The sequence below is a fragment of the Chlorocebus sabaeus genome, chromosome 27 (assembly GCF_047675955.1).
Source record: "Chlorocebus sabaeus isolate Y175 chromosome 27, mChlSab1.0.hap1, whole genome shotgun sequence".
NCBI classification, from domain to species: Eukaryota; Metazoa; Chordata; class Mammalia; order Primates; family Cercopithecidae; genus Chlorocebus; species Chlorocebus sabaeus.
The window spans coordinates 36,954,246-36,976,255 of NC_132930.1; the positions used below are offsets into that span (position 1 = coordinate 36,954,246).

Below are 22,010 nucleotides of genomic sequence, written 5' to 3' on the forward strand. Positions count from 1 at the left end.
GAAATGTGTCTGGCTTCCCTTCCTCTCCTGGGCACCACTATCCTCCCAGCTTCAGTCCAGGAAGACACTTCTGATTTTTCTCTCCTGTGCTCCCTCCTTCTGTTCAGGAGGCACTGCAGAAACATCCCCCACAAGGCTTCTGGCATTCCCCTCACGGAGCGCTGCAGGCACCTTGTTATCTCCCCATCCGCAGTATCCTTACAGCAAGGCTCCTTTGCCCAAGAAGCAGAAAAAGCCTTAGATATGAAGGCAGGAAGGGTTGGCTACACAACCCTGAATCTACAATCTGACTGCTTATGTTCAAATTCAGTTCTGACACTAATTCTTAACTAATTCCAGTCCTAGGAGACTTGGGCAAGTCCCCTAATTACTTTAAGCTTCAATTTCTTTACCAGTAAAACCAGGAATGGTAATAATAGTCAATGAATAATGAAGAGTCAATAAATAATAAATGAGAGTAAAAATAGGACTCACATGTCACAAACATGTATAATATATTACAAAGATCTACTGTATGCATTTACTACACAGATGACTGGAGTTTGGGAACCCTGGTCTGCAAAGATACTAAGTTCCCATCTACTTCTAAATCCCTTAGCATCAATCCCTATAATAGATAAATATTGAACAATCATGTCTCTGTTGGGTAGTAAAGACACAAGAAAGAATGAGGAGCAGCATTTGCTTTTGTGGTATTTATGACTAGTGAATCACATAGACCCACAAACAACCACAAGAGAAGCCCTGATCACTGACTTTCACTTAGCCCAGTAGCCAGGACAATGAAAAGGCATTTTTCATTGGGTAAAGCATACTGACGCCTCAGAAATGTTAAACGTTTGCAGCTAGTAGATGCCTCTCTATTGTACCATGTGTTTCTGCCCCTGTAAGACTTTGGTTGACCACCGCTTGTCCTGATTGGATTGAATCAGAGATCTCTATGTACTGACAATGCATTATGACATGTTGGAATGGTGAACGCAGGTATAAAGTATGAGGGGTGCCTGCCTTCAAAGAACAATGCCGCAGAGCAGAACAATTACAGGGCTTGAGAGTGGAGGGCCCAGTGCAAGGGATGGTCCTTGGTTCTATGGATTTGGGCAATGCACTTGACTTATTTGAGTGCATGTCTCCACTTGTAAAGATAGAGATAATTCTATCTGCCTGTTGACAGTAATTTAGGAAATAAATTAGATGATGTACATGAAAATATTTTTTGGATTCTAAATCTTTTTTTCTGGCTGTTTCATTTTTTTAATCTTGAAATGAGAAGAGGAGATGATGCCAATATCTTTTTTGGAGAGTGGGTGTTGGCTCATGCCTGTAATCCCAACACTTTTTAAATTATTATTATTATACTTTAAGTTCTAGGGTACATGTGCACAACGTGCAGGTTTGTTACATATGTATACATGTGTCAGGTTGGTGTGCTGCACCCGTTAAGTCGTCATCTACATTAGGTATATCTCCTAATGCTATCCTTCCCTCCTCCCCCCACCCCACAACAGGGCCGTGTGTGATGTTCCCCACCCTGTGTCCATGTGTTGTCATTGTTAAATTCCCACCTATGAGTGAGAAAATGCAGTGTTTGGTTTTCTGTCCTTGTGATAGTTTGCTCAGAATGATGGTTTCCAGCCTCATCCATGTCCCTACAAAGGACATGAACTCATCATTTTTTATGGCTTCGTAGTATTCCATGGTATATATGTGCCACATTTTCTTAATCCAGTCTATCATTGATGGACATTTGGGTTGGTTCCAATTCTCTGTTATTGTGAATAGTGCCACAATAAACATACACGTGCATGTGTCTTTATAGCAGCATGATTTCTAAGCCTTTGGGTATATACCCAGTAATGGGATGGCTGGTTCAAATGGTATTTCTAGTTCTAGATCCTTGAGGAATCGCCACTTTGTCTTCCACAATGGTTGAACTAGTTTACAGTCCACCAACAGTGTAAAAGTGTTCCTATTTCTCCACATCCTCTCTAGCACCTGTTATTTCCTGACTTTTTAATGATTGCCATTCTAACTGGTGTGATGGTATAAATCTTCTTATAATGTTAGTTTCACAGTCTAGCATAAAAAAGAGGCTACATACTATTCATAATAGGAAAGTTATGGAATCATCCTAAATGTCCATCAATGGTAGACTAAATAAAGAAAATGTGGTATATGTACACCATTGAATACTATGCAGCCATAAAAAATAATGAGATCATGTTCTTTGCAGCAACATGTATGCAACTATAGACCATTATCCTTAGCAAACTAATGCAAGATCAGAAAACCAAATACTGAATGTTCTGACTTAAAAGTGAGAGATAAATAAGAAGACTATTTGGACACAAAAATGAGAACAATAGACTCTTGGGCCTACTTTTGAGGGTGGACAGGGCAGGAGGGAGAGAATCAGAAAAAATTCCTATAGGGTACTATGCTTAGTACCTGGATGATGAAATAATCTGCACAACAAACTTCCATGGCATGAGTTTACCCATATAACAAGCCTGCACATGTACTCCTAAACCTCAAATAAAAGTTAAAAGAAAAGAATAGAAGAGGCTACAGAAAATTCATGGAAGGCATAAGGAAAAGATATGAGAGAGGAAAGGAAGAAAGAAAGAGACAAGACACACAGGTGGCATTTTTTAAACTATAAAGTAGGAAAATATCTGTCAAGGGCTAGGAGGCTATAGAAATTCAGAGTAAGAAGAAATTACATAAAGTAGTACAACTAGGTTTGCATTTTATATATATATACACACACACATATATATGTACATATACATATATATTGCTTTTTTGTTTTTAATGAAAAGCAACAGGTAATTTTGTGAAAGTCAGGAAACACCAGTATCCTTGTGATCTCATCCTAGATTTTTCTGTCAACTGGATCCACTCTAATTAATAAAGAATACATTTCTGACCCCATTCCAAATATGTAAAATTAGAAGACATGATTGCATATATAATAATAAAAGCACAATCTAAAGGGTATTACCACACTAGGAATACAGAGTTGTTTCTTCCTGACCTGGATCAAATATTAAGAGAAAGTCAATGTATTTACAAACAATATTTAATAATGTTCACAAAAATAGAGCTTGCCTCCAAATGAGAAATTATGCATTGCTTTGTTTCAAAAAGTTGCCAATTTAGTGCTTGAAAAATCCAGCAGGTAAGCAGCATGCCAACAGAGTCTCTTTCTGGAACTCTCTGCTAGCAACTGAGCATTCTCAGTCCAGGAAGCCATTTTTCATGGGAGGAATGGAGAGAGGGAGAGGAAGGCAATATTTACATCCCATTCTGCACAGCTCAGTACTGCCTGTTCGTCTTCTTGACCTTTTTATAATGATAGTCATCAGTGGCCTTCTGCTTATCAGGATGCTTCCGGTTAGGAGGGGACCTCTCAGCCTCTGCCTTCTCTGTGTCGCCTAGCTTCTCTGTGTTGTCTACCCTCAAGAGTCTGGTTTGGGGTTCTTCTGTGTTTCTCTGTATGGGAATGTTGGGCTCCTCATGATAAAATCTGTTGTGCTGCACGTAATTCACAGCCATGTTGGTAGGCATAAAGGATAGCTTACTGCCTTTTTTCTAATTCTGATAGTCTGCCAGCAGATGGACCTTGGCATCCTCTGTAGAAATGACAGTTTTTATTCTAGCATTAATGCCAAGGTCCAACTCAGGAATGCCATTCAGCATCTGGTTGGAAAATATCTTCTTGGTCTTCTTTGCTGAGGAAATGTGGAGGTTTTCTGGAAGTTCATAAAGACAATCCTCTGCATTCCTTGGCTTGACTTTCTGTTCCTCATGTTCCACGATCCCGTTCTTCTTCTTTAACTCTGTCTCAGTGTACTTCATCATGTCTGCATCCTCATCCCTTCAGTTAGTTTCTGCAGAAAATGGTGTCCCCAAGTGAAAGTCTTCCTCTTTACTAATTTTATCTTTGCCCTTTTCCTTCCATTTCTTCATATCCACCACATCACCTGTCTTCATCTGAAAGGGATCTGAGTGGTCTCTTCTTGTACCTTCTTTCCCAACAGAAGGGCCACAGTACCCATTGAATCTCTTCCTTGTATTATGTACTTCTCTGGTTTATTCCAGTTTTAATTGAACCTCCTCTGAGTCCTCCTCCTCTTCCTCTGACTCTGAGTCATCCCAGTGCCAACAGAAAGTCTTCCTGGTGACCAGCATGGTAGCACCTGCCCTGTGGTCCAGCCACAGTGCCACTGTGCTTTGAGGTTTGCATTTTAGTATTAATTTTTGATAAAACAACTTCTAGTAGCTGTAAGTGAGACAGACTTGTGAGGCTGATAATACAGATAAGAAAAACAGTTTAAAAACAGCTGCAATGATAAAAAATAACAAACAGGCAATGTCAACCAGAATGGACAAAATATACTGGAGCAAGACTAAGGAAGAACACATTCCAAGATATGGGGAGGGAGGGAGGTGATATGGTCTGCATATTTATCCCCATCCAAATCTCATGTTGAATTGTAATCCCCAGTGCTGGAGATGGGGCTGATGGGAGGTGTTTGGATCATGGGGGCAGATCTCTCATGGCTTGGTGCTATCTTTGTGATAGTGAGTTCTTTCAAGATCTGGTCATTTAAAAGTGTGTGGCAACCCCTCCCACAACTTTTGCTTGCTTTTTACTTTTGCCATGAGACATGCCTTCTCCTCTTTTGCCTTCTGCCATGATTGTAAGCCTCCTGAGGCCTCCCCAGAAGCCAATCAAATGTCAGCATCATGCTTCTTGTACGGCCTACAGAATTGTTAGCCAATTAAATCTCTTTTCTTTATAAATTACCCAGTCTCAGATATTTCTTCATAGCAATGTGGGAACAGTCTAACACAGCAGATTTTAGGAATAATTTTCAGGTTCTCCCTGGGGCAACTGGCTGGTTGAGGGCATCATTCTACTATGGCAGGGAATATTTGAGGGAAAGAAGGTTTGGAGAAAAAGGAGTAAATTCAGTTGTGAATAAGTTGAGTTGAAGTTTAAATAGGGTAGCAGATAAAGAAAGCAGCAGGTAGCTGGATACAGAAGTATGAAGCTGAAAAACATCAACATGGAAGCTGAGGAGAGGAAATAACAGATCAACCCCACAGTAAGTGTGTAAGGTGAGAATAATAAAAGTGGACTCAGTGTACATCCATGAGGAGCACCAATATTTTTACATGTCTCGATGAAGTTGTCAGAAAAGGTAGACAATTCATGTTCAATTTCCAAAGATAGTTTAAAGCACCAAATTCTGAGGTAGGCTCACTAGCCTCCTTTCCCAGATCCACCACTTACCAATCTGGGCAAGTTCATTCAATTCCCTGAGCCTCAGTTTTTCCATGTGTAAAATAGGAATACAATAGGACACATCTGCTGTGAAAACTCAATGGAATAATGTGGGTAGACTGTTGAGCCCAATGCCTAATACATGCACACATAAATATTTAATAAGTATTAGATACTTTAAGTGTTTTTGGGAAAAGGGCTTCATGTGCTTGCATTTTAAGATTTCTTCAGTTCTCCAAATGCAAGTTGTTCCCCAGGCCACCAGTGTAAGGAAAGACTTTTAACAGGTTCTTCTGCATTTTCTCCTAGACGGATTGCTGAGCACCCTCCAGCAATCCTTCACCTTTTCCCCTCTCTTGACAGCTTCCTGCTCCACCTCAGGGATCATTCCATGTTCTCCTCACTACGCAAAACTATAGTCATCAACCAAACAAATAAATAAAACAGTAAGATAATTTCAAATAGTTCCATAGACTGACTGTTGATGCACCTCCAAAATTCATATGTTAAAATATAATCCCAAATGCGGGGCAGGGGGGACATAACACAGATGTGATAGTATTTGAAGGTGGATTTTAGAGGTAGATTAGCATCCACGCTCATGAATGGGATTAGTGCCCTTATAAAATAAGCCCCAAAGGACTCCCTTCCCCTTTTGCCATGGGAGGTCACAGTGAGGAGATAGCCCTCTGTGAATCAGAAGGATTTCCTGATGGAAATGGACCCTCCCAGGCAGCGAATCTGCATGCACCTTGATCTTGGACTTCTCAGCCTTCCAAACTGTAAGCAATAAATTTATGTTTTTTATAAGCCATCCATTCTATGGTAGTTTGTAATAGCAGCCCAAATGAAGTAAAACAAATAGTGATAAAATAATGAAAAGTAAACAGAGAGCAGTGATAGAATAAGTCCAAGGTGGATCTTTCCATCAGTGACACTGAACAGAAACTTAGACCCTAAATATGTGAGTGAATGTGTGGAGAGGTATGAATGGATACTACAGTTTCTTATTTGAGCAATTGTTAAAGCCAGGCATGAGGCTGGATGTCTTCCTAGATTTGCATTCTCATTTGCAAACTTTCCTTTTCCCTCTTGAATTACAAAAACTCAACAAAAGAAGTGCTCTCCACTCCCTTTCCAGTCAGCCACAAAGAAAACGATGCTTTGAATTAGATGATAGATTTTTCTGTTTCTGCCACTCTAGGCACCTCCACACTTTAAGGTGTTTGATGAGTGAGAATATAAGGTTCAAAGATTCTACCACGTAGAGCATGAACTAGTAGAATTTCTTTCCACTAAACTAAAATCCACAGTAGCACTGCCTACTTAGAAATAACATAACAACCTCTCAAATCTGCACAGGGCTTGACAGTTTGAAAACTGCTTTTGTAGACTCAATTATATTTAAGACCCACAGCCACCATATGAAACAGTATTTTTTCCAATTTATAGATGAGGAAACTGAGGCTCAGAGGTTACGTGACTTTCCAAATATACTACTTAGTGTTAAAACTAATATTTGAAGCCATTGCCCATCTGTCTCTGGGTTCACTTTCTACCACTATTATCCCAAGGTCCCTGAAATAGCCTTGGGTCAATTTATAACCTTGGGTCTGTCTGCAATTGCTAGCATTGACTCTCAGTCAGCCACAACATGCTGCCTACGTTTACTGTGGTTTCCCTGGCCTAGGGGTAAAAAAAGACATCACTGTTTTTCTGGCTTACTCATCATGCTGAAAGACAAGACTTGACTGAACGCGTGTCCCCTACCCTCTGGACAGTCTCAAGATAGTTTATAATGTGGACTTGCTCAGGCTGCCCCTATGCAATGCCTCTGCTGTCCTTGAAGATAACTTGGACACTCGATTCTTGCCTCCCATGCCCACAACTGGTTCTATCTGCCCCTTCCCCTGTTGTCTCAGAGAATGAAACTGCTGCTAAAGGCCCTGGAATTGGTATTTGTACTATTTCTGTTAAGTGTTTTATTCCATGCCCACCTCAGACCCCATGGTGTCAATGCAAGTTACCCTGGAGTGGAGTGCTCCTTACATCCCTTCATTTAGGCCTCCCATAAGCATCCTGACATAGTCTTAACTCTGAACATCTCTGCGTTACATATGAAGAAGCAGATGTAATCACCCAACAGGTTCTTCTTGACCACTGCACAGACCAAATCAGTTCACTGCGACCGTTGTCTTGCAGTAGAGAGTCTAATTAATGTGAATCCAGCCACATGAAACAACTAGAGTTATAACTTAAATCAGTCCCCCTGAAGGCTCAGAGGTTAGGGTTTTTCAAGGATAGTTTGGTGGGCAGGGGTGTGGGGGATAGTTGCTGCTGATTGGCTTGGGGTGCAATCATAGAGGTGTGGAAAACAGTCCTCCTGAACTGAGTCTGCTTCTGGGTTGGGGAGCCACAAGATAAGTTGAATCATGAGTCACAAATCTAGGTGGGGTCAACAGTTGACGTAATGCAAAAGTCTGAAAACTAGCTCAAAGATCAATCATAGGTTCCCCAACAGTGATGCTATTTATTGTAATGATTGGAGAAGTCACAAATCTTGTGACCTCTGGCCACATGACTCCTGGTCAGTAAGGGATTATGGAAACTAGCAATACATTTTAGCAGGATTCAGGCTCCTCCCATAATCCTAATCTAGTAGCCTTTTATTAGTCTTACAGAGGTGGTTTTAGCCCCCCAAAGAAAGAGAGGATCAGTTTTAGGGAGGGGCTGCTGTTATCCTTGCTTCAAAGTTAAATTATACACTAAATTTCTCCTGTGGTTAGCTTGGCCTATGTCCAGCAATGAGCGAAGACAGCCAGGCTGTGACGCTAGAGGCAAAATGGAGTCACCCGTGCTAGATTCCCCCCACCGTCATGATCTTTGCAAAGACAGTTTCACAGAGCCTCAATGAAGTTAAGCCATTTGTTCAAACCCAAATAGGTAGTAAATGGGGGATTTAAACCCAGGCCTGTCTGATCAGTGAGTCCATGTTCTTCACCTCAATACTCCATAGGATATTGTGATTTATAAAAAGGAGTATGTATTTGGTCTTCATCCAGTTCCTGGTGCAGAGCTCCTAAAACACTTGGAATTTCCTAAGTGAGCTGAGCAGTAAGGATGAGAGTAGAGTCTACTGTTACTCATTACAAACTCCTTTCACACACACTTGAGCTTATGTGAATGAGGTGATTATTGGAAAGCCCAGAGACAACTACAGGATGGGGTCTGGTTGCCAGGGGAACCAACCACATAATTATAGGATTGGAACTTCCAGCCCCACCTTCTGACCTTTGGAGAGGGAAGATGGGTTGAAGGTTGAATTGATCACTAATAACCAATGATTTAATCAATCATGTCTGTGTAATACATCCTCCAAAAAACCCACAAGAAAGAGACAAAAGAAAGAGGTTCACAGAACTTCTGTTTAGTGAGCACATGGAGGTGCAGGAGGGTGGCCTTGCTCTGAAGGGGCACAGAAACTCCACACACCTTCCCTATCCCTTGCCCAACACATCTCCTCCATTTGGCTGTTCCTGAGTTGTATTTTTTGGTAATAAACTGGTAATACAATATGTTGTGTTTTCATGAGTTCTGTGAGCTGTTCTAGCAAATGATTGAACACGATGAGGGCATCATGGGAACCTCTGATTGAGAGCTCTAGGGATCAAGAGAAACCTTCCCCTTTGCTCTTTGAAGATTCACTAAAAGTCAACTGATTGTAAATTTAAAATAGAATCCTAAGCTCTCCACCAACTGATCAGACACCCTTTTGGCCAAGGGGACTCCAAAGAAACAAAAATGGAGTTCCTGGCCATAAAGAGAAAGGATGCTGGGCATGTCTCATGGTACCTCTTCCTTTTTGGAGTTTAGACAAAACAACTGACCAGCATTGATGTTAAAATAGAGATCATAAGACTGACAAAAAGACTATTTGTGGCAATAACATACCAAATTATAAACAAGACCTAAGGCTACACAAGGTAAGGGTTAAGTCACACCCACAGGCTGTCAACCTTGCTACATAAATCCTTCTCTTAAGACATTTCTTTCTGCTGAATCCAAGTTTTAGACAGAGTCTTACTTCTTTAACCTGTTGCAAATCAAAGAATCTCTGAACCCATAAGGCGTAAGCCCCCACTTCAAGATATCCCATCTTCTTGGGTGAACCAATATATATCCTCCACATATTGATTTATATATTTTCCTATAACTCTCACCTCCCTAAAAGGTATAAAACCAAACTGTAATCCAACAGCCTTGGACACACTTTCTCAGTACTCCCTGAGCCTGAGCACCCTGCTTCCCAGGCCTTTGGTCATTCTTATTGTCTAGAAATTAACATTTAAAAAATATTTCTACAGAGTTTGTGTTTTCCATTAACATGACAAAGGCAGATTAGTAGGAGAAATGGCATACACATTTATTAACATGCAGGGGGAAGAATCACAGAATGATTACCCCAACCCCGCAATTGGTTACAGAGGCTTATCTACCATCTCGAGGTTACAGAAAGAATGGAGGTTTGGAGCATGGCCAAAAACAGGTTATGGTGGTAAATTCAGTAATAATAACAATATCGGTTATGGGAGGGAGAAAAAACAGGCCTAGCTAGCAAAGGTGGTTTTGTTATGTAGGTGAAACCTCACAGATAGCAGCCCTCAAAGAGAATAGATGGTAAATGTTTCTTCAAGACCTTTAAAGGTGTCAGGCTCTTGGTTAATATTTTCTGGACCTGGAAAAGGGAGGACCTCAAAGAAAGCCTGGCAGCATCAATGCAGATATTTTCTCCAGATGCTAATCTCACCTAAGAAAGATACCTTTTTCAGAGATCCTTCTGTTTAAGTACTCTCTGAAAAGCCATCTGAAAATATGTCAAAGCAGTATATTTTGGGGTGCAATAATTTAGTTTCATTCATAGCCAAGTTAAACAGGAGCTGTGGATAACTTGGGGCTCTGCTACTTGAGATTGGTGTCTGAATTGGGGTGCAGTCTTGTGAAGCTTACCCCTTTTGGTGGAATCTGATGCTATCTAGAGACAGCATCAGAACTGAGTGAAATTAGGACACAGTCAGTGCCCATTGAGAAGAAGAGAATTCCTTAATGTGGGTGAGAAAAAACTTACACATTTTGGTGACCAGAAGTAAAGTGTAGTGAGTAAAGAAAAGAAACAGCGTTTGTTTTCTTTTTCACTGCCCTATTCCCGTAAGAGAAAGCATTCAGTTTCAGGGAAGGGACACAGGCCCCTAAGCTTTGTCCAGCCACAGCACCTCTGCTGCCTAATATGGTGCAGCGCTCAGAATTGTCCCTTGATCATCCTCACAGACATGTCAAAATGCCTGAGATCAAGAAGTTGCAGGTAAACAGCTGAAGAAAAGAAGCAAAAATTGCTCAGCCATCAAAACACTAGGGAGCTGTCTAACACACATACACCCCAGACACACACACTTACACACAAACACACAGTGTCTATGGGATATTTGGAGTGTAAGACAATGGCATTTTAGTTACCTGCCCCACCCTGCTTAACTGATCAGAGAGTGTGTCTAGAGGACCAGTGTATCTTCAGCCCATAGCACAGCAAGTGATATAGAGTAGGCACTCAAAATACTACTTTCAGTGAATAAACAGAAGGCCGGAGTGTCTAGATATTACTGTCTTGTTATTGAAGCTTTCGAACTAATTTTTTAATCACTCATTTTCTAAAAAGGAGCAGTGAGTTTTAAAGATGAGAGCCCAGTTGAAAATACGCCTGAGTTCAAATGGGACCTTTCGCAGGCTATTTGGTTTTCTGAATTTCAGTTTACCGAACTGCAGTGAAGAGCTGGTCCCAGAACAGTGCTCACCCAGAACAGCGAGCACAGGATGCTACTCATTCTTTCTCCTTCTATATTGGTAACTTTGATCCTCAGTGATCTCTTTTTATCTGACCCTTCAAGGTGCAAACAACAGGAAATAATCTTAGGAGTGAGAACACCTGATCTTAGCACTAAATCTATGGGCAGTCAGTTAAATCATTCAGGACAGCCACCTCTCACATGCCCAATCAATAAAATAAGACAGGAATAGGCATCTTAGCAGGTATTTGTAAAAAGGAAATTAGACTCTACCTTCAGCAGAAAACATAACAAATCCCACTTTTCAGTCTTGCTGTGGGGGTATCCTGTGCATTGTGGAATGTTTAGAACCATCCTGGACCCTTCCTTTCTTTGTGTGAAACAAAAGATATTTTACATCCCTCTATCCTTACCCTTCACTTACAAGCAAATGTATACCCCATTTAGAATAAGAATTAAAAACAAAACACACTCCTGGGTACAAATTTTAGTCCTCACCACATTTTCATCCCTTGTCATCTGAAGAGAGGCAGGACTCCTTCTCCCTCTTTCTCTCACGCTAGCCAAGGCCACAGGCTCTTTCCATAGCCTCTGGAGGCTACTCCATAGTAAGGACCATACTGCCTCCGTAACCCTTCCTTACTGCTATTTAAAACCTTGTCACAGCCGGCTTGGTGGCTCATGCCTGTAATTCCAGCACTTTGGGAGGCTGAGGTGGGTGGATCCTTTGAGCTCAGGAGTTTGAGACCAGTCTGGCCAAAATGGCAAAACCCCATCTCTACTAAAAATACAAATATTAGCTGAGCATGGTGGCATACGCCTGTATTCTCAGCTACTTGGGAGGCTGAGGCATGAGAATCACTTGAACCCAGGAGGCAGAAGTTGCAGTGAGCTGAGATCATGTCACTGCACTCCAGCCTGGGTGACAGGGTGAGACCTTGTCTCAAAAACAACAACAACAACAACAACAAAACACCTGGTCGCTCATCCCCTGGAAAAGCAGCACATCCATCCTTACTCTGCAAACCTGTAGATTTCTGATCTCCAACTTCTACTTAATCTTTTGAGAACATCAAGCCTTTTTTGTCAAAATTGAGGGGCCTTGATCCAACAATTCACTTTCTGGGTACATATCCAAGATAACTGGAAGCAGGATCTGAAGAGATATTTGTAGACCTATGTTCCCATGTTTCTAACAGTGTTACTCACAATGGCCAAAAGATAGAAGCAACCCACATATCCACTGATGGATGAATGGATTAACAAAATGTGGCATGTTCGTGCAATGTGGTTTTATTCCGCCTCAAATAAGAAAACATGTGCTACAAAATGTATGAACCTTGAGGACATTATGCTAAATGAAATAAGACAGTACTCCCCCCCCAAAAAAAACTGTGTGATTACACCTAGAAGAGGTACATAGAGTGGTCAAATTCATAGACACCTGATGGTTACCAGGGCTAAGGAAAATGAGGAATAGGGAGTTACTGTTTAATAAATACAGAGTTTCACTTTCACAAGATGAAAAAGTTCTGGAGATTGGTTGCACAACAATGGAAATATACTTAATCCTAGTGAACTGTACACTAAAAACGAGTCAAGATGGTACATTTTCTATTATACGTATTTTACCACAGGCAAGAATAAAATTAAAATAAAAAACAAAAATGGAGGATCCTATATCCTCTCTCCATCTCTGCAGCATAGATTCTACAACCTACTCAATAGTTTTGTGTCTGCATTTTGCTTGAACTCACTCTTGTTTCTTAAAGTTATAGGAGAACCTGTCCTCCTCTCTACATGATCCTTCCTTGGCCATTACAATATGAAGGTTCATCCTCTCCTTGTCCTTCTTTCCACTTCTCACGAGGAGGTAAGGCTTGTCTCACTAGGACGGGACAACACATCTCTCCCTTTCTTCTTTCCCTCTCCCTTTCTGGAGCCCAAACTCTGTGTCTTCTCTAACTCCCACCTTTGTCTTCATCAGGGTCACATGTGAGCTATCTTCTGCATCCTGCCTGCCTGGGATATGCTTTTTCCAGGTCCTGCATTGGGTAATGTGGTTCATTTCAGCCATGGTGCCAAGCTCAACTGTCCAACTCCAGCTTTGCCGGCAATGAAACTGACTTCCTTAGAATTATTATCTGGTTCCTGGGGCTATTTTTCACTTGGTTCGGAACTCATACAGGAGCAGTCATGATTAGCTTATTGCCCTCTCTACCCAAAGGTCCAGAAACAAAGCACTTTTTTTGGTTTTGTATCAACCTTGAAAAACATGAGAAACAATGGCCTAAATTAATACCCAAATAATATAGTTCCACTCATTATTCAACAATTATACCGGTAGCTGGTCACTATCTTAATATGTTTTTTATCTTTTATCTTTTTTTTTTTTTTTTTTTTTTTTTTTTGAGACGGAATCTCACTCTGTCACTCAGGCTAGAACACAGTGCTGCGATCTTGGCTCACTGCATCCTCCATCTCCCAGGATCAAGCAATTTTCCTGCCTCAGCCTCCTGAACAGCTGTGATTACAAGGTGCCTGCCACAATGCCTGGCTAATTTTTATATTTTTAGTAGAGACAGGGTTTCACCTTGTTGGCCAGGCTGGTCTCGAACTCCTGGCCTCAAGTGATCCACCTGCCTTGGCCTCCCAAAGTGCTGGGATTACAGGCGTGAGCCACCATGCCCAGTTTATCTTAGCATGATTTGAAGTTGTCACCTCACTGAGAACATCTTAGATTCCCCTTTACAGTTCCAAGCTCTGTGTCAGGTGCAGAGTAAAACTTATATCTGTTCATTGATTGATTGATGGTAATTGGAACACAGAAGAGAAAATAATTCTCTAAGGACTGCCCTTTTTGGTCACTTTGCCATGGGCATGGGCAGACGTCACGCTTAGTAGTTGGCAGAATGATAGAGTAAAAAGAATTGGAAACTGGAATAAGAAATGTCTCATCTAACTGATTTAGTTGAATCATTCATCTAAATTTGGTAAATTTAGGCATCAATTTGTGTGGCAAATTGCTCGCCCTTCTGAGTCTCCATTTCCTTGTCTATAAAATTAGGGTCTTTGCACTGATGTCTAAACTCGCTTCTATTTTAAACATACTCTTAATTGTATGACTCAATTGTACTTTCAGCTCTGTATTTAAGAGATTAAAGCAGAAAAACCCCTCCCTTCCCCTCCCACTGCCTCTGGCCTGCAGAAGTGTCCAGCAAGCATTTTCCTTTTTGCAGGTGTATGGAGGATCCAGCAGGCTGTTGAACCATGATATCAAATGCCAGTCAGATGATCCCCCACTAGGTTTTTAAATCAACATGGAATGGTTCTGACCCAGTGTGAGAGCAGCTGAAATTGACAATCCAAGGGTGTCTGTGGGAGGTAGCCCAAGGAGCACTCTTGATAATCAAAAGGAACAAAGACGTTCCTTTCATCAAACTATCAAAAACAAATCTAAGCCATGGGTTGTTTTAGGAGGAACACCATCCCACCCTCCTTATTCATCCCCGCATTCCACAGTTCTTCCCTCCCTGGCTCAGTGGCTTGCCACAGGGGGAGTAAGCCACCGTGGGTTATGAGCTGTCAGGCTCTGCATTTAAATATTACTCATCCAGCTCAGTTCAAGGTACAGGTCAGCCCATAGTATTAAGTTAACTACATTGGGAAATACATTATCTTTTGGGTCACAGGGGTACAATGCAGTGAACAGCAACAGGATTTCCTGGTTGATAAATGGTTCCACAAGAGGTTATAGCTTGCCTGCCCTAGAAATAATAGCAATAATCCCCTATATTCATATTCCACTCTGGAGTCTGTAGAGGATTTTCACATCCATTATCTCTTAGGACTTTCTTGAGGGAGTCAGCCCAGCTCAGGAGAGAGGGCAGAGCACAGACGTCAGCGCTCATGCCTGCTTCCCAGTACACCACGCTACATCTGGGAAGTTCTGTTGCCTCCTGGCGCCTCAGTTCACGAACTATAATCAGGAAATGCCAATAATATCTGCCTTGTAGAGGAACCAAGGAGATCAAATGAAGTGATGTTTGCGCATATTAAAAAATGATGTCATGGAAAAGAATCTATTAGGAGCGCTCTATAGAAGCAAAATTTAAAAGCATAAAAATAAGCTTTAATTTACCTGCTAAAACCTTATAAAACTACAAAACCAGTAGAGCTAAAAATCATTTTAAGATATCTTTTTATTTTTTATTTTGTTTGGCATTCATTTTTGGGGTACATTTGCACAATACCTGTTAAAGCTAATCTCCGCCATCTAGGAACTTGGAAAATTAAGATACGTATGGATATAACTACAGCTATGACTTAAAATAGAGACTAGAAATCAGGAAGCAAGGTCAGTCTAGTAAAAGTTGCAATGACTACAACTTATATGATGCCATTAAAAGAATCCTGAGGAATGAGGATTGTGGACTGTGGCACTGATACAAAAGAGCTATCAATTATCAATGTCCCATAAATAGCTATCAATTATCAAGGTCCCATGATATAGCAGCTGCTAGACGCACCTCTCTAATCCCGGCCATCACCCTGAAAGGTATTACTATTATTATCACCATCATCCCCATATTACAGACGGGATAATTGAGACTAAGGAATGTTAAGTATCATGTCAGCATATAAAACATCTGAGCCTGGGTTCACAATGTTTTCTGTCTGAAGCCAGTGCCTTTGTCTCCTGCCCTGCACTGTGCAATTTGTCTTCTTAGAAATCAGAGAAGAGGAAACCCCTGATACAAGTTTTTTAATTTTTTTGTTGGGCCCTGAAAGACCCTGAGAGAGAAAGATTATGAAGTAAGCCATTTCAGGAGGAGGTCACAGCATGAATAAACTATGAAAAAAATACCTTTCTAAATATCAGTCTCCCTAAAGAGGTGTTTGGTAACGAGCTATCCATTACCAGAAATTCTAACCACCTTTTGAGTTCAGATCTCCTAAAGACCAAGTGAACAGATGACTTCCAATGATTCCTTCCTCAAAAAATGCCCAGGCTCCTGCCTCTGTAACCCTCCGTGTAATCATTACAATCACTCTGTTACTTCCATTTGTCCCCCTCTGCTCCAGACCAATCCCCAGTGCAAGTTCCATATTTACAATAAGTACTTGATTGTTCACTAAATGGTGAATGACACTGTCCTGTGCTACACTAGTCTGCTGGTTTGGTTTGATTTGATTTCCATCTCCACTTCTAGAGTAGAAATAGGAAGCTCAAATGCCAATATGGGTAGACCCCCCACCATGACGCCCCACTGAAAATGTCAGAGTATTGTGCTTCCAGGCTAACATACTGGGGACAAGCTGATTTTTCCTTTTTTTTTTTTTTTTTTTTTTTGACATTGACATTTCTTTATTTTTTTATGTTGACATTGATTCCCAAAAGATAACTTAGTATGTAACATCCATGTTTGATAGGGTGCAATTATGGAACATTCAACAGAGAAGGACAATTGAGATAATGCGTGACAGGGACAAGTGGGACAGAGGCTCCAACAAATAGTAAACACAGTTGGTCCGTGAACAACACAGAGGTTAGGGGCACGGTCTCCAAAATCCTGCACAGTCCAACATCCACATGCAACTTTTGTCTCCTCAAAGTCTTAAACACTAATAGCCTTCTATTAACCAGAAGCCTTGACAATAACGTAAACAGTCCATTAACACATATTTTGTGTGTTACATGTATTAATATACTGTATCCTTATAATAAAGTAAACTAGAGAAAGTAAAATGTTATTAAGAAAATTGTAAAGAAAAAATGTTTACTCTTTACTAAGTGGAAGTGGATCATCATAAAGGTCTTCATCCTCATCGCCTCCATGTTCAGTAGGCTGAAGAGGAGGAAGAGGAGGGGTTGGTTTTTGCTGTCTCGGAGTGGCAGAGGCAGAAGAAAATCTTCCTATACCTGGACCCACACAGCTCAAATCTGTGTTGCTCAAGGGTCAATTGTATAGACAATACCTATACCTCCTTTTCTATGACAAAAAAATAAAAAATAAATAAACAAATAAATAAATAAATAAAGCCCTATCAATAAGAGGAGTCAATGGCATCCACTTGTATCAGTTTAGAGTATCCTGGCTATAAAACAGGTGAAATAGACTCTGCCTAACTTAATGGAAACATTCCTGGAGTTCAGCAAATTAAAGAAAGATTTGGACAACCAGGCTTTGGACAATACATGAACCGGGGATACTCTGAGCATTGGTTCATTCATTTGCTCGTCCATTCCACAAGAATTTTTGAGTGCCAGGAATTGCTCTAGGCACTAAAAATGTACCACATCCAGTGGAGATGGATGTGGTTGCAAAAACTAATGAGTACATTTTCAGGACATAACTGCTGTATGCTCAAATTCCAGTGCCTGCCATCATTGTAAGACTCTGCTCAAGTTTCCATTCTCATGAAAGAGTCTGAACAAATTAACCTGGATCAGCGTCTACTTCCTTGGCTAGTGTTGGCAGGGTCGGGTGCAGTTCTTGCAGAGGACCTGGATGAACACTCACACCGTGAACACATCCAAAAACAATGAGGAAAATGTACTTAACCAGAGGAAAATTGTGATGCTTTTACCAAAAAAAAAAAGGGGGGGGGAAGGGATGCTGAGAAGATAAAAATAATTCTTGTCTACTCTTCTATCTGAGAACATAGCATAAGATCAGGCATGTGAAGATGTTGGCATAGTCCCTAGCACAAAGCAAGCACTTGATGAATAAATAACAAAAATGATTAAAAATTCATCTAGACCATCCTGGCTAACACGGTGAAACCCCGTCTCTACTAAAAAATACAAAAAACTAGCAGGGCGAGGTGGCGGGCACCTGTAGTCCCAGCTACTCAGGAGGCTGAGGCAGGAGAATGGCATAAACCCGGGAGGCGGAGCTTGCAGTGAGCTGAGATCCGGCCACTGCACTCCAGCCTGGGCGACAGAGCGAGACTCCATCTCAAAAAAAAAAAAAAAAAGAAAAAAAAAATTCATCTATTATGTGATGAGACATCAGAGCATGTGAAGTAATCAATTAGGCTATTGACTATTGCTTTACCTACAAATATATAGTCAACATGTCAGCACTAAGATGTTAACTTTAAATTATTTATGAAATTTGAACGGCATTAATAAAAGTATCTGAAGTGAGGAAAGTGTTTTTCCTGGTGCTGCTTTTCCTGGCGCTGGTCAGACTTCAATGTAATTGAACATATAATTAAGCACATATTATATGCTACATCCTTAGAGCAGTGTACACAGATTTTAAGAGGACTCAGCAAACATAATCCTAAAGTAAAAAACAATCTGAAAACTATGACACATGTGAAATGGTTGAAAAGATGAGAGCATTTGGCCTTAAGTCACAGTACTTACTATGCATGTCTAATTATATGCAATTCTAGTTGAAAGGAGAGAAAGTTTCAGGTCAATATCTTGTGACTAGTGAAAGCAAAGATTTGAAACCAGGGCAGGAGAGTAACTTAGGTATGGCAAGGACAAAGGTGTATGTGTGCACACTCTGGTGCCTGGTGTATATGTGTGAGAAAAACAAAATCTCTAGAATGCTTGCCATTGCTGCTTGCAGTATCCACCATACTGCAAGCAGCAATACTTTTGGTTTATCCCAAAAGTACTGTAAATGAAACTCAAATGAGTTCTAGTTTTAAATGGCTATTCAAAGAAGGAAACTTTTGAGAAGTGGGAAAAAAAATCTGAAATAAATATCATAAAATGGAGGTTCAAACCCTCCTTCTATCACTTGGCCAGTTGTGTAACCTTGACAGCCAACGGATGTTATCCCTGGCGTGCCACATCTTCCACTATTTCTGAGCTTCCAAATATGTTTCTTCTTTTTATGGCTGTGAAACAAACCACCCCAATCTCCTGGGCATAGAATGATAATCATTAATTATCATCTCCTTGTCAGAGGTTTACTGGGCTCAGCTATGTGGTTCTCACTCAGTGTTTCTCGGGCAGTTGAAGCCCAATAGTGTCTGTGCCTGGAGTCATTAGGAAGGCTGGTTCACATGTCTTTTGGTTCATGCAGGCCATTGACTAAGACCATGCCAGGAACTGTAGCCAAAACACATACTGGATCCTTGTCATGCATCTTGGGCTTCCTCACAGCATGGCAGTTGGTTTCTAAGAGTAAGCATCACAAGAGAGTCAGGCAGAGACTACATAGCCTTTTATGACCTAATGTTGAAAATTTTGATGGGTCACTGCCACAACATTCTATTTATTATGGAGTCACTAAGGTCAGCCCATATTCAAGGGAAGGAGAATTGGACTCCATCCCTTGATGAGAGAAATGCCAAAGAATTTGCGGACCTGTTTTAAAACCACTACAGTCCATCCTCTAGCTGCACACATTTATATTCCTTCCACATAAAAATTACCTTTCTATGCTTCTAAGACACCTCCCACCACCAAGCAGTTTCATTTATTACTACTGCAGGCTCCAGCTATAAGTTCAAGATCTAATCACCAAATTTTTATAAAATGGAAATGACGCTTTCCCTAACTACATCACATGACTACATCAAGGATCATGTTAAGTATAGGTGAGTGTATACACACACACACACACACACACAAAAATCTATACACAAACATAAAATCATGAAGCTTTTTTAAAAATAGGAACTGTTAATTATACATAAAGCATCTCCATTCATGCAATTTTTATGTCTTCTTCCAGGTAATTAATTTTATGGAAATATGCAATCTTCCTCCTGCCTGCACCTCTCCCACACACACACTGCCTTCCTGGTACTCTGGGGAATATTGGGCAAACATTCTCACTACAAAATTATATTAAGAAGCTAAATTAACATTAAATGTTGTATGATATATGCATCACACAAGGAATGTTGTTTATGGATGCTGAGATTTTCTAGGCAACCTCAGAATGCTAATATGTTTAACATCAACTACTGCATCCTTGTTCTGAGATGGCATCTAAGATATGGAGATGTGTCTTTTTCTGAATTTACTCTCAAGTACATCTGGAATTTCACTATTTTTCTGAGTTTGGGCAGTAGCTAGCAAAACATCTATGAGACAAAGATGGCTGGTTATTTCCCCAATAGCTCTTTTCCCAGATGATAAATATTTTTGCTGAGCATAGGGCCGTTCAGCCAAAGAGTTGCTTTCCTAATTTCTCTTGAAGCTAGGTGTAGACACATGCCTATATTCTGGTCAATTGTACGGAGTAGAAATGCTGAGTTGTATCTTCTAAGTCAGGCCCTTGGCATACAATAAGCCTAGCTTCCCTTTCTCTTCTTGACTTCCTATTGGCTGGAATATGGACTTGATAGTGGGAGCCACAGCTCCCACCATCTATGTTAGACCATTATCTATATTAAACCACTATATTAGACCAAGAGGTGAAAAATGCATGTTGACGTTGGCAGAGCAATAAGAACTTCCATATCAGCCTGACATGATATATTTGGCTGCTTACATACTCTGTTACCTAAGAGAGAAAAAGCTTTTATCTGGCGTGACTGTGTTGTAGTAGGCAAAGGGAATGTTAACCAGTGAACCCACTCAGATTCTGGTCCACGATCATCTCTCAGAAATGCCCAGCATTGGCCCAACCTCCATTCCTTCTGCCCTCCAGGAAGTCACGGGCTACTCAGGGACTGTTTCCTGTGTGCCTTGCATTCCACGTGACCCACGTCTGTCACCAAATGGCTCAGATTCATCAGAGGGAAGGAGACTAAACACTAGCTTTGTTGATTAACATGTTGCTTCTTGTGTCCTCATGTCTCAAACAGTACTTCCAAGCACCTATTGACAGGAACAACACTGAAAACATTTACAGTTGAAAATTTCCAGGCAATGAGCAATTGGAATGGGCCCTACCAAAAGCAACCACCTCTTCCACTGCCCTCAGTAGGAGCCCAGCCATCAGTGCACACCTGCTGATTGCTGCAGACAGTCGCTCCTGCCTCCTGCCCAGCTTAGCTCTCCAGCACCCGTTCCTCTTCACAGAACAACACTGTAGTAGAAATTTTCTTTCAACAGGAAAAAAAAGAGACATTACAATTAGATAATGGATTTTGTCCTTAATTTAAAATCATAGCACCTTAGGGAAGACTGCAAGACAGAATCTCTCTTCTGGGTTTTTGTATACACTTACGGAGTTCCTGGACTCATTTTAGCTTTTGTATATACTCAGACTTGTTGCAGACCACAGAGTATAGGCCTTACAATCCTGGTTTTAAATTCTGGCTTGGTATACTATAGAACAACACACTGTGGCCACAGGCCATCATGCAATTAGCAAAATACTTCAACACTCAAGTGGGGATACAGCATTTGCACAAATGAGTCACATTGGTTTGCCAAGCAGTAACTGTAACAGCAAAGCAGAGAGACCAGCCTTGTAAGAAATAGCTATTTCAGCCTCAAAGACATGATAGCTATTTTGAGCACCTCTATTTAATCAAACCAAACATTCACTGAGTGCTTATCCCACACCAGACACTGACTCTACCAGGTGAAAGGGAGACAAAGATTACTATGATGAAGTCCCAACTCTCAAGTGAACAGATTGATAAACAAAAGACTCTGTAATGCTGTAGAATTTTCTTTTTCTTTTTATTTTATTTTATTTATTATACTTTAAGTTCTAGGGTACATGTGCATAACGTGCAAGTTTGTTACATATGTATACTTGTGCCATGTTGGTGTGCTGCACCCATCAACTCATCAGCACCCATCAACTCGTCATTTACATCAAATGTATGGAAAGTGTTATAGGAACACAGATGAGGCAGCAATCACCTCTGCCTGGCATCAGACAGCCTAGAAAGATTTAAAAAGGCAACACTTGAGTCAGGTCATAAAAAGTGAACCAGTACTCACT

General features: G+C 40.8%; 1 pseudogene; it reads right to left on the reverse strand.

The window, feature by feature from the left end:
* Nucleotides 1-3,234: 3,234 nt before the first annotated feature.
* On the reverse strand, nt 3,235-4,194 carry LOC103246347 (splicing factor C9orf78 pseudogene; annotated as a pseudogene).
* Nucleotides 4,195-22,010: the final 17,816 nt, after the last annotated feature.